Below are 14843 nucleotides of genomic sequence, written 5' to 3' on the forward strand. Positions count from 1 at the left end.
TACAGACAATTAAACTACCACAAATTATATACCACACTCATTCAAAATCAATATTATTATTTTTAACCAAAAAAAAAAAAAATCAATATTATTATTATTATTATTACTATTGTTTACATTTGTAATGATAAGGAGATGTATTTGAAATTATCAACAATAACCAGTATCAATCTATAAAAGCTAGTTTATGTGTGGAAGAAATAGCAAAGACCATTTCTAAAAAATTAATAATAATAATTTAAGATACATTAATATATAAGTAGTTACTTGGAGAGGGGGAGGAGAAGAAGAATTAGAAGTTAGATTAAGGCTCCAGCTGCCCATATCTCAAAGAATACACTTACAAAGTCTGCTCGAGCAGACCGGAGTTGGGACCAAAACATCATGGTTCATCGTATCGACTGACACGTGAAGTTTCGATACGTGTTCGCGATTTGTAGACTTTATCTGAGTCTGTTACACCGCGACCGTAATCGATAGTGTGAAACATACACAACATATGTAATCAAATTATACAGAGCTAGAAATTTTGTTTGAGAGGCCCCATTGAATAAAAATAAAATAAAATAATTTGAAAATAATTATTTTTAAACAAAATAATAAATATATAAAATCATATCTTGATTGATAATATTTTCATTTGTGTAAAATTGTTTTTAATGACCTTTATATTAAGCAAGATTTTCATGGAAAGTTGAATAAAACATTATGTATATTTAAGTAAAATTATGCAAAATAAAATAAATTCAAATGTGTGTTTTTATTCTATTGTTCTTATTCACTCTTACTGTGTATACTATTAAGCATGGTTCGCAGTATCGGTCACGGTCATGGTCGCGGTTATGGTATAATGGACTCAGACAAAATCAGTGTAAACTGATCGATACAGATAGCCTATCAAACTTAAAAAATGATCGCAAATGATACGGCAAAGCATGCAATTAAGAATTTTCTAATAAGTCAAATTAGTTATGACACAACAATCAAGAAACTCTTTGGTTACGATAATTTAAAATTTAATAAACGAAACTTCTTTTTGTATGGAAAACTTGGACTATTTTCAGTTAGGTTCTCCAATAAAAAAATAATTTATATAAGGATTATAATACGGGTCTTCACATAAGACCCATTTTTATACTGGTTTTATGTGTGTATGATTTTCAAATATCATATACAATAAGAGAGTCTAAAGATAAGTGGGCAAATTTTTTTAATTTTTTGGTTTTATTTTTAATTTTTATTTTTATACCCGGACAAATTTTTTATTCAGGTTATTTTATTTTATTTTTATTTTTTTATTTCTTCTTAAAAATTGTGATAATTCATTGAAAAATAAAATAGCTGAAAGAGAGTCCAGCCAGGGAGATGGATGAGATGACTCGAGAATGAGAGAGAGAGAGAAAAATAATGATAAAAGAAAAATATTGGACTCTTGGGTAAAGATAAGAAATGACAGTAAAAAAAAGAAAAAAGAAAAAAGAAAAAAAGAAACTTAATAATTATCACTTTACATATTGGGACATGGTATATTCACATAGACAATTACATGGAGTAGGTCAGAAAAATTGATTTATCTCTTCGGTGCAAATATTGTTTTACTTTTATTTTTTTTATTTTTTCCTGGCTACAAATATAGATCGGAATTGAAGATGGGAGATATGGAGTGTGACGAGTTTCCAATTATGAGGAAGAGAGAGGGAGAGAGATTAAATTTGGAGCTAAAAACTAGAAGTATTTGACAATTTTAAAATTTATAGAATTCTATATATACAAAAAATAATAATAATAATAATAATAATAATAATAATAATTGAGCGGGTAATTTTAAAATTTTATTTCTTATACTCTTAAAATTTCTTTTAAAAAAATTTAAATTTCTCTACATTAATCAAACTCTATTTCTTTTTTCTTTCAAAGTTCTCTCATTGTCTTTCTTTTTCCTTCTTCATTTTTTTTTTCCTACTGCTTAATTATTATTATTATTTTTGCACATTATATAAGATATATGTGTTATGCAACTTTCTTTTCTCTTCTAGTTTATTAATTTGACTTTGGAATTCTTCTTATGCTTTTTTATTTCTCTTTCTCTTATTTAAATTTATTATTATAATTTTATAAATTCAATGGGTATAATCGTTTTCAAAATACAAAGACCTGTATTGAATAAAAATATTGTCAATCAATATTTAGTTCTTATACTTATCAAACATTTATCTTTCTTATATTATTCATTGATTAGCATAGTATTGTACAATTTATATTTATTAATGTTAGTTGAATTATTTTATATTTTATTTTTTTACAAAGTGGACTTCACTGAATTTAAATTATGTCTCCGTTCCTGACTACAGTCATCAACCAATAGATTGGTGCTTTAACTCAAAGAAAAATTAATAACTAATTAATCCAAACACAAAATTTTTTTTATATAATAGTATTAGTCTTCCTATTGAAATTCCAAGGACCTCAGCATTCCAATTCATAATTAACTAGGGACAAAAGGAAAGTAGTCGTTGTGTCATTTAGGGCACGTTTGTTTTGATGAACTTTCCTCCCCCACAAAATAATATATAAAAAAGGAAATCGTTAATGTTTCCATTGGCAAAAAAAGGAAATCTCCCTTTTATTTCACGAACAACCCTTCCTTCTCTTCCTAGTAGCTGACAGCATCTGAGACCTTTCCCCTCTCTTCATTATTGGTATGCTTGAGTGTTTTCGATTTTTTAACTATTTACATTTATAACCTTTTTGTTTTTGTTTTTTGGTTTAATAAATATAGCTATAACCTTTTTCTTTTCTATTTTTCTTTTATTTTTCTCTGTTAATCCTCAAAAAGTTACATATTTTTGGTTAAATAAATATAACCATTGATGATTAAGGGTCTCTTTGACAATTGAAAATGTTTTTTAATTCTGTTTTCATTCTGAAATAATTTTTTTTTTTTTTTTTTTTGGTAGTGGAGCAAGTTTATTAGTGATTGGAGGAATGTTTAATAACGTAAAATTTGTTACAAGATTTTTGCAAGTAAAAAACAAAAAGATATGTTCAATAAAAAATGTTGGAAGTTTGAAAAATAAAATAGCTACTTTAGAAAAGTCATTTAAGAGTTATTTTTAAAATTTTTTTGGGTACTTTTTCATCGCTACAATCTTGTTGCTACTATGTAGAAACAACCGAAAACACCAATTTGACTTCTTTTTTTTTTTTTTTTTAATTTTTAATTTTCGCCTCTTTTTTGAAAACAAACACAGATTACTATCCAAATCTAAATAAAAATTACCAATTTCTTTAGATCTTCTGTTGAATTATGGAACTAGAATATATACTAGCAACTATATCCTCTTAAAGGTCGAGTTCTAGTTGAATACTCTCATTATTCTACAATAATTCACTATATCTAATAGGTTTATCCTTATCCAAAACTTTAGTTGAATTCTAGTCCACTGCTAACTCGTTAACCAATTAGAATACCTTTTATTTAAAGGTCAAGTGTAAAAAACACCCTCTTTAGATACAAAAGGTGCAATAAACCCCTACTATTTTTTTTTGGTACAAATTATTCCCTAATCAACCATTTTGACTAATTCATTTTTTAAAAGAATCCCAAAATGCCCTCCTAATATGGTGAACACCATTTCCGACCAGGGGTGAATCCTTTCCATGGCACCTCTCACTAGAGGGTGTCCATGGCAGATCCAAGGGCTGGGATGAAGCCAAGTCAGCCCAGCTTGCCATGTCATTGCCTTGTCAGCGATGATGAAGCGCCAAGTTAGCAGTAACTTTTGAAACTTACTTTTTTTTTACCATATACGAATACTGCAGACAAAATACATACTTACCATATACGAATACGATATACAAAAATTATACATGGACCTAAATACATACTTACTTACCTTTTTTACTTTTACTTTTACTTCTTCTCTTCTCTTCGTATTCTTCTTCTTCGAGCTGCTGTACTGTTCATCTTCCTAAAATCCTCTGCTTTCCCATCCGAACCGTGCGCCAGCGGCTTCCCTTTGGTCATTCAGTTTTTAGTTTACTTCCTCAGCTTCTGTTATCTTCTTCTTGCTTCACCTTCTCTTCTCTCCTTCTTCCTTCATCCTTCCTCCTCTGGTTTGTCTCGTTTTCCCTCAGAGGCGGTATTGTGTTTTCGTTTCTCCATCTTCCCTTTGGTTTGTTTAATAGCAGTTGTTGTTGTTCAGTTGCTGTTGTTGTTCAGTTGCTGTTGTTGTTGCATCTTATTCCTTAAACGAAGAAATCCTGTGATTTTGCGAAGGTTTTATACTGTGATTTTGCGAGGGTTTTATACATTTGGGGAAATATAATGGCAAGGAAAAAAACCATAGCAAAGAACAAAGTGGAAAAGAAATTGGTCTCTAAAACCATGAACAAAGAAGATATTGCAGATGGTGAGCAAAAATTGGTGAAAGCGCCTGCCTCAGTCTTCATCATGTATAGGTAAATATTCCTTAAGCTGTTGAAATTAATTTATATCCACAATTGCTTTTATTTTAGTATTTAGGTTTTACAAAAACTGATTGATTATGTAATGACTCGGACATTTCCTTCCTTTTTTTTTTTCCTCAGAATTTCACGGATAAATTTTTTTCGTTGAAATTTCCTTTCTGAGTTTAGTTTCTCGTCGCTTAGTGTCGTCTCAAATGCTCGAAAATGATTTTTGAGACTCTTGCCTTTGGATTGACAACTTCCTTTGAGGATCGAGTCATTTCCACATTTTTCATTTTTTGACACTATTCACTTTTCGTCCTTTTCCCCGTTTTGTCCATTTCCCTATATTGTCTTTTCCCCGTTTGTCACTTGGTTGGCATAACCTCACTCCTTGTGTTCGGAGTTAGTTTTTGACTTCACGTATCTTCATTCTAAGTGGTTTCCACAAAATACGTATCTTTACTTTTGCAGAAAAGTACTTTGGTTGCTCCCGATGTCCATAGGGGCATGGATGTATAATTTTTCAGATTTTTTTTCTTTTCTTGGGGTGTTTTTCGTAAATATATTTTGAAGATATTTTATTTCAGGGGTTTTTAAGAAAATATTTTTGGAAGATATTTTCATTCTGGGGCATTAGTGTAATTAACCCTTTTTGGAGGGGTGATTTTGCAATTAATGAAAGTTATTGTAAAATACTTCGTCTGGAGCCTGGATCTTCATATGGGATTCATTTTCAATTTTCATCGACTTGTAAATTCTTGGAATTTCCTTCTGGTCGTTTTTCTTCAGTTTTAGGGTTTCTGGCCCAAGTTGCCGCCGAACTTGTTCGAGGCATATCTCTCTACTCGGAACTCAGTTTTTGACGTCATTTCTTCCGTTGTTCATATTTTCTCATTTTGAATATTTTTTGTTCATGGAGTTTTTCCATTTGAGCGCATTTGCTCAAATTCCACTTTTCCGGACCCGGCGGGACCCGTGTGGGGCACTTTTTGAGATTTTCTATAAATAGGGGGACTTAAAATTAAAAAGTCATCTTCTCCCCTCTCCATGCACGACTGGAACCTGCTATGGCAGCCTAAGGGGGCTGCCACCCTTCTTCTTTCATTTGAACTTTCTTCCCTTTGTTAAAAAGTCGAAGTGCCTTCGCGTTTTGTATTTGTCTTGACCACGCGTATCTTTCCCCCTTATTAGAACCCGCTTTTGGCCAATTTTTGAGTTCGGGTTTGATGTCAAGTTATGATTTTGATGGGGCTTATTGTGGATTCATGTAGATCGTGTTATCCTAGACAAAACTTTGAAGTTTCGTCGGATTCGAAGTGATTTCATTTCGGTGGGGATTTGTGATTTCATCACAAAATGAGGTAGGGGATGTTTTAGGGTTATATTAATGTTGTATTGATTGTTATATGAGCATATACAGCTTGTGAGCATGCCTTGTTCAAGTTATAGAATTTAATTTAATTATTTTCCTTATTTAAGATTTAATTCTCATGATGCTAGGCAATTTAGAATTAAATTGTGGCATGCTAGAAATTTAGGCCTTGGTATGGTGGTTGATATATATTAAATTGGGATTATTTGAATAAGAATTGTAAATTTTATTTAATATTTATCTTTTGTGACAGTTTAATTCACCTAGTTGTATCAAGTATGGAATCAATTTGTAATGTGATATTAAAGTAGGCCTTGTGAGTTCTTTAACATATATTAAATTGAGGACATTTGGATATGTTTGAAAATCTAGAGAAAAATTAATTAATGAGCTTAATTAATTTTATTTTAAGTGTGTTGGTCACTTAAATTGATATCGGAGGTAATAGGTTATTAATCACTTGAAACGTAGTCCGTTTAATCACCTTGTGAGCATATTACAAATTTGATGTAGAATTAGTACTTGAGGCATCTTGAAATGGTAATTGGACTTAGCATGATATAGAATATCATTGACTTGCATAACTTGTTTAGATATATCTTGTGTGGGTGTATAGCTTGTTAGAATATTACAGTTGTTTACCTTAGAAGTTAGTTACTAAATTGGGACTAATTTAGTACTTGTGGCTTAGTGTGGTAATGTGGTTCAATTGTTGTAAAATATTCTTGTTTTGGTGTATAAATTGCATATTGGAGGCTTGACATGTCATATGCTATCTAGACTTGAATTCTAGGACATGGTTGGTATAGATTCAACCTTATTTGTGCATGGAAGATGGCTTTATGCATTAGTAAATTTGGTATAAGTTTGGTCTAACTTATTGATTTTGGAAAGCTTGTAAGGACATATTTCACGTGATGGCTAGGGTTTGGCTCTAGTACGGAGACAAAAATCTTCTAAGTCATAAGTGTGCACTAGGTAGTACCTTGTGGGTCGTAATTGCCCGGAATAACTTATGCATGTGCGCACTAGGTAGTGCCTTGTGGGTCGTAATTACCAGGAAACACTTGCTTGGTCTAGTGACCACATGTCCTAGTCTTTCTACTTTGATTTCGCATTTAATTTCAAGTTGTTAATCATGTATTACTTGTAACTCGAGAATTAATGCTTGCTTTGGATATTTGAATCTTACTTAGTATACTTGAAACTGTATACTTGTTTTGTGCATTTAGATCTCATATAGTGTACTTAAACTTGTATGCTTGCTCTGTGAGTTTAGATTTCATTTAGTATGCTTGTGCCGTGTATACTTGTTTTAGGCGTATCTCTTTTAGCTTAGTATACTTGTGTTCGTATACTTGATTTACGAGATTTTCATATAAAATGCATACTTGTGTAAATATGCTTAGACATTGCATGACTTGTCTTAATGTGGTTTAGTATACTTGGAAATGTAGGCTTGTATGTTGTATAACGTGTTTAACATTGTTTAGTATACTTGAGCATGTATATTTGTATGCCGTTGTTCACTTTAAATTGCATGAAGTAGCTTAGGATACTTCCTGAGTCTCATTTTGATATAGACGTTAGGTGACATGAGCCCCTTTGACATGTTTCACCTTAAGGTAATATAATTGTAAAATGTTAGGTCAATGCATGCTCATCTCTTACAAGTAGCTTTATGTTACTCACCCACGTAGTGGGGACATTTTTTAGGTACCGGGATCAAGATTTGGGATTCACATCATGCTTGGATGATTTGTAGACTTGAAGTTCTCATTTCATGTAAATGTTGGGTTGAAATGCCATTTATAGCTTTATATATCAAAATGTGTAAATTTGATTCTATTTTTGTAATGTGTACATAAGTACACTCTTTACAATGTATTTGACATGTATGAGATGAGGCCATAGGCCAATGACATCTAATTTGTATCCTATGTAACTTTTAACTTCATGAAATATTATAAAAATATTGAAAAACGTCAAGTCATTGTTTCACCATGGTTGCATCGGGTGTGGGAATTCCATTTTCATTCTTTCATAGGGTCTTATAAATCATGTTTGAAGTGTGGCCAAGGGCTAAACGGTCATTTGACCCTGTTTTGTATTTTTGGATTCCGAGTTTTCATTCAAAGTTCTATTTTTGCCTTTTTGCCCGTTGGGGGGTTGAATTTTGTATCGGTGGTATTTTTAAGTCATGGACCATTGTAGCACGTCCAAATAGGTAAGTTACGTTTGCGTGCATGGTTATTTCTGGGCAAACCTTCTTCTTTGGTGAAATGAGTCTCCTACGGACTCATGTTGAAATTTTGTTGCATAATCTGATTTAGGGGCATTCTAGACCTTTCACATCAGTTTTAATTTCTTCTTTCGACATGACCAAATAAAAAATGTGATTTTAGGGGGGGTTTCTTCGTCGTGTTTTTTCAAAAAATGTCGTCTTGGTACCGGAAATCCCTCGTGAAGTTTCAGCTTCCAGTTTGCATTTTAGCAGCTTTTTGCCTCTCTTGACCAGTTCTGATTTAGGGGCATTTTGGGCATTTTACAGTGAGTTTTTTTTGAATTCACTAGCGAGTCACGTAGAAAACTGGATTTTAGGGGGGATTTCTTCTTCGTGTTTTTCCAGAAAAACTTGTCTTGACCTCCGTTTCAAGCCTCAGTTCTAGTAGCTCATTTTTTTTTCTCTTGTTGTCAGCATGTGCATGCCATCGGGTGCCGACATGGGCGCCGGTGGGCTCGTGCATGGGCGCCGTGTGCGCTATGGCCTTTGTCGGGCCGCCGCGACGTCTCAACTTCAAACCATCGTTTCTCCCTCGTCCAGACTCCAAATCGAGTGAACTTTTTTTTGAACTTGACTAATTTTTCGCTGTCTTTCCAACGGTGTGCTCAGTTGAACCTGGATCTTCCTGGATAATTATCAGCTTACCCTTTTAGCCTTAAGTGCTCGTTTTTCTTCGTCAGGCCGTTTCTCCTTCGTCCGGACTCCGAATCATGTGATTCTTGAGTCCATCCTGATTATTTTTTTGTTGTCTTTCCAGCGGTGTGCCCGGTGGTACCCGAATCCACATTTTTCAAAAATGACTATTTTGCCCCTGAGGGCTTATTTGTCATATTTTTGATCTTTTGCTTCCACATCAGTTCTCATTGAGTTGCATGACCTCATGGAAGGTCACTTTGACTTCTTAGAGTCTTATTTTTTGTTTTCGCTTCCGCAATTCGGATCCATTATCGGGTCAATTTTCGGTTCATCACAGGACGCACTGGCTTGAAAAACCAGGGCCATCACAGATTATATAAAATTTGACTGATTAAATTCACATTGTGTTAATTTTAGTTGTAGAATTGTAAATTCACATTGTGTTAATTTTAGTTGTATAACTGTAAATACACATGTTAGTATGGTATGCAATTCATAATACACAGATGTTGAAAGAATTTGTGGTTGTTATTTTTATAGAAATATGAAATAAAAAATGAAGTGTATCTTATTTACTGAAATAAGAAGTACAATACACATACACATGTTAGGAAGGTTTGTTGATGTAATGTGCTATTCATAATACACAGATGTTGTAAGAATTTGTGATCGTTATTTTTATAGAAATATGAAATGAAAAATGAAGCTGTCAAATGGAAAGTAATGGTGGTCTTGAAATTTTCATGGGCATTAGGTAGAAGGTTTTAAGGTTATAAATGCTAACCAAATTTGCAGTCTACCAGGTGAAAGGGTTTTTGAAAAAAAAAAAACACTATTAGTTTTGTTTCATAATTGTGGTTGTATATAAAAAAGAAAAAAAATATTTACAGGTGCACAGAGGGCATTCCCTCAGATAAATGAACATGAAAACCAAAAAAGAAAATGGATACAAGCATCTAAAAGTTCCAAAAGAAAAGTAAAATAACAAACTAATGAATCCAAAATAACAACTCCAAAAACAGAAAATACAGACCTTTGTAATTAGTTCATGGTAACAAAATAATAGCAAAAAATAGGGTCCCCTAGAATCCCACTTCAGCAAAACACAAACAAAAGACAGCAACAAAAAATCACAATTTATATACTAATATCTTGTAAGCTAGCATTCTGCACTGTGAGAACATAAAAAAAGATGTGTCTGGCCACTGAATTAGAAAGAGTGCAAACATCTAAATGTAATGTAGCATTTCTTTCCTTCCAAATAGCCTACAAAGATGCTGCAAATAAAGTTTTCAGAACCGTCGAATTCTAGTACTAAGAATTAAAGCAGAGAAAAAGCTCCTAAACTGTGTTAATAGTTGCAAACAATTCCATATTCTAATGTAGGACTTCAGCAATCCATTTCCAATAAATATGAGAAAAGGCACAATTTATGAATATATGATCCATAGTATCCAAACCTTGAAGACATAATGAGTATCTTGAAGCCAAAGACAGCTTTATTCTCTATAAATTCAACATAGTAGGGAGTTTATTCTGCAACACAAGCACTGCAATTAGAGACCACCTAGGCCTACCCTTACCCCAAATCAGTTTATACCATTGTACTTCAACATTTGGAACTCTGCAACATTCCTATGCTCTCTTAAAAGAAAATAAACCACCATTCCATATCAGTTTATGTGATTTACACTGAATGCTGATAGTGTCAAGATAAGCCTTGAAAGGAAGAAGCAAATCATCTTGCAACAGAGTAAAATTCCAGCCTCCATTCAGCATAATACTCTAGATTAAAACATCCCTATGTAAACATAACGTTCGAGCCAGTGTATGACCAAATTTTTATGTAATTGTTAACCCCTCACACCAAGGGTCAAGAAATAATTTAATTTCCTGGCCACTTCCAACTTGATAAGAAACAAAAGAAACATATGATTCACCACTGTTTTAATCAACTCCAACTTACCAGCAAGATACAACAGCTTAGTATTCCAATGAGAAATCTTTTTAATAACCTTATCAACCAGATCTTTACAATTATTCCTTTTAAGACCTGAAGAACACAGAGGTAGGCGTAAAACATAATTAGTATACAATTTGTATTGCATATTATCTTGTGTTGTTGGACATGGTAGGAAAGTTAGTTTGTTGATACAATATACATTCATTTAATAACTATTGAGTTCTCTAAAAAGTTGATAATAATTTCTTAATTATGATTACAGGTCTGACTATATAGCCAAGTATTGAAAAGCTAATAACAAACTGGGAATGATGTCGAAGGCTCTAATAATTCAGTGCACAATGCTTACAGAATGACATGGAATGGTATGTCAGCTAGTGAGAAAGAATCGTGGGTAAGGGAAAGAAAAAGATTAATGGAAGAGTATGACAAGCTCGCTCCAAAAAAAAGAGCTCCCATAAAAGAAAAGGTAATTATATTTAGTTGTAATGATTTAATTTTATGGCTAAGTTCTTTGTAAAAGATTATATGCATGATGTTTGTTTTTTAATGGTATGGCTTTGTCATGAGCACTGAAAAGTGCACATTTAAACCCCTTAAGCTTAGGTATTCTAGGACCTTTATCTATCTTATTTTCCCGCTTTAGATTGATTTTGTATTATTTCCATTTTCAGGTACTTATTCCCAAAATAAGCTAACTCAGCTAAATAAGAGTATAATTGAAGCAATCTTGAGATAAATCAAAGAAAGGAGCAAAGTGGGAGCAAAAGGAAGCAAGTGGTGGAAATTCAGCAAGTTCAATCGATCTCAGAAAATATTCGATCGATCGAAAGTTCATCGATCTCAGCATTTCAAGATGGATCCAAGCTCTTTTGTCCTTCTCCAAAGATCCCACAAAGTTCAATCGATCCAACTTTCTTCCGATCGATTGAAAAGATTCCATTTTATCCACTTGTGCCACCCTACCTACCACATTTGTCTCTTTCCCAAAAATATCTTCAAAATATCTCAAATTTGTCTTTATCCAAAAAGGCGCCTCCATAGAGGATCGATCCAGCTTAAATTTGATAGATCTCAGCCATGTTCGATCGATCTCACCACAAGTTCGATCGATCGAACTTCCCAAAGCCCGAGAAAATCAAATTTCTAGCTCATTAAAAGTTGTCTCATATCCAATCATTGGAAGAAATATTGGTGTACGAGCCCAGCTCATTGGGGGTGATTTTTAACCTACCTATATAAGAAATATGAGCCATTCTTGAAAGAGAGTAGATAGATACACTAGAGACACAATTTCCATATTCTTAGTGAGGAAGAAAAGAAAGGAGGAGGCTAGAGACACAAGCTTGGAGTTCTTCCATCAACCAAGAAGATGAGCAGTCTCTACCATGGAGTTAGCCCTTGACGGTTGGAAGACACCATCCATGAGTGGCTAGATTATCCTCTTGGGGCTAGAGTTAGACCTAAGCATGCTTTTTACATCTTGATTTATGTATTTTTGAGGGGATTTGTATTGTGATACATGTTTTGACACTTTTATATATATAGATCTTGTTTATTCAATGATTTGTGTGGTTTAATGCTTCCAATTGATCATTTCATTCTATTCATATGTCTATGTATGCTAGAATAGATGTTCATGTGTTTATCTCTATTTTTTGTGTTATTGATTCATGTTTATGTGTATTAATGCTATAGATCTGGAGATTGTCAAGACATAGTGCTTAATGGAATGCTGTTGTGGTTTATTTGATGGTTCATACTCATTTCTTGATGGATTGTGCCTCTCCCTTAGTTTAATTTCATGTCATTAGCTTAATTGTAGTGTAGTTGTAGTTTAGATGTTAAATGGGAGGACAATCCATGCTTGTTGTTTGATGTTCCATACTTATGAAAGCAAGTAGCATATATCTCTAACCTTGTGATGTGTTTGGATGGTGAGCTTAAAGAAATGATTAATGGCTTAGTTTGATATATTGTGCTATCCACCATATTGCTTAGACAATATATGCTTAATTTGTCATCTATGCTTATTGAAACAACCACACACACACACACACTAAGTTGCAATACATGTTTTTCCCCTCATAATCATTCATTAAGGGTGTAGAAAAGCTATGCTTAGTGGTGATCTCTAAATCCCGAGATCTCTCTCTTATTTTCTCTCCACTATATTTAATTGCCTACTTTAGTTTAACTTGCATCTTAGTGAAATTCAACCACTAACCAATCTTTTGATCACTCGACCTACTAACCCTAATCTCGATTCCACAACCTAATACGACCCACCAATCCCTTGGGACGATCCCTACTCGCCCTAACTATTTTTTTAGTGAAAGGTAGTAGTGGCAATTTCTAAATGTAAAACTTGGCCACATTCATCATAGCCCTACACCACTATTTTTTGGTGCACGAACTTTGGATTGGGGACGACACTAACACCAAGTTTTTGGTGCCGTTGCCGAGGATTGACTGAAGGCAATGTCATATTTGTGGAATCAATTAGGAATTAGTACTCTTTTGATCATGTCTTTACTTTGTTTCCATTTTCATTTTGGTTACTTATTGTGTTGGTTCTTGTTTGACAAGGTGCATTGAGCTAGAGGTGAGCAAATGAGCATTCCAAGCAAAGAGCTAAGCAAAAGTAAGGAAAAAGCTGAAATCTAAAAATTTGTAAGGCTAAAATTGAAAATTAAATTGAAGTGCTAAAGGACCCTTTATGAGCTCTTTCTTAACTCAATCTCTAGTTAAATCGTCAGCCCGCGTGGAGGCTTGCATTTTAATTTTTAGATAAATCGTGAGCCCACGTGGAGGCAATTTACTTTTCTTTGCATATTGTTGATAGCATGGGAGTATGTGATCATTGTATGTGGAGGAAGTTTGTTGATTGTTGATTTGTTGCGAAGGTGAAGTGTTTGTTCATTGTATGTTGCTTATTGTGTTTTGTTATGCATGCATAATTGTAGATCATTGAAACCTACTCTTGTCCCTCTAAATTTTCATCTTGAATCTGTTGTTCGAAACCCTAGGGGAAGAGGAAGTTCTAGTCAATCCATTTCATCAATGGAAGGACATAATGAGGACCATGTGGAGGACCTTGGTCACATAGACCAACAAGGTATCCTCCACCCCAATGTGCATCATGATAACATGCAAGTACCATTAGGCATGCCGAGGCCATTCATTCACCCACCACAACAACAAGGCCAAGTTCCATTGGGAATGCCAAGGCCAATCTATGCTCCACCACCTCCCATCATTCAAGGCAATCAAGGTGCCCATGTTGCACCTCTAATTGTTAATCCTCCCCTTACTTTAAGAGATCACTATGTGCCTAATGAATATAATGCACCCATATGCATTCAATTGCCACCATTTAAAGCGCACCACTATGAGGTCAAACCACAAACCATTCAAATGCTTCCTAATTATCATGGACTTCCAAGTGAAGAACCTTACAAGCATTTGGATGAGTTTCTTGAAGTATGTTCCACCGTGAGATACACGGACATGCCGGAAGATGTCTTAAGGCTTAAACTTTTTCCATTCACCCTTAAAGACAAGGCAAAATATTGGTTTAACAATCTTAGGCCTTTTTCAATAACTTCTTGGGCAGAAATGCAACAAGAGTTCTTAAAGCAGTATTATCCAGTTTCTAAGACCAATGCCATGAGAACCTCAATTCGAGAGTTTTCACACGGGGATGGGGAAACATTCCATGAGGCATGGGAAAGATTCAATGAATTGCTTAGGAAGTGTCCACATCATGACATGCCCAAATGGCAATTAGTTCAATATTTCTTCGAGAGCTTATCCGACATTTATAAAGGCATGGTTGATGCTTCCATGGGTGACTCTTACATTGATAGGCATGAGGATGACGTGTGGCATCTTTATGAGACCATGAGTGAAAAATCTTTGCATCGAACTTTATCTTCTAAGAATGGTAGGAATTCAAGTGGAAGGAAAAGTGTTGGCTTACATCAAGTTGACCATTCCAATGAAATAGCCGCTGAGATGAAATCCTTATCTTAAAGGTTTGATCAATTCTTGATCAACCAAAACTTGGCAAATCAAGTATCTTCCGTCCCTAACTATTCCCATCATGCATCCAATGAGACATGTATGACTTGTTC

General features: G+C 33.8%; 1 pseudogene; it reads right to left on the reverse strand.

Moving 5' to 3' along the window:
* Positions 1-14381: 14381 nt before the first annotated feature.
* On the reverse strand, positions 14382-14480 carry LOC132280344 (small nucleolar RNA R71; annotated as a pseudogene).
* Positions 14481-14843: the final 363 nt, after the last annotated feature.

This window comes from Cornus florida, unplaced genomic scaffold (genome assembly GCF_030987335.1).
Source record: "Cornus florida cultivar Cherokee Brave unplaced genomic scaffold, ASM3098733v1 CherokeeBrave_3.0.0_Hap2_Chr10, whole genome shotgun sequence".
In the NCBI taxonomy this organism is placed as follows: domain Eukaryota; kingdom Viridiplantae; phylum Streptophyta; class Magnoliopsida; order Cornales; family Cornaceae; genus Cornus; species Cornus florida.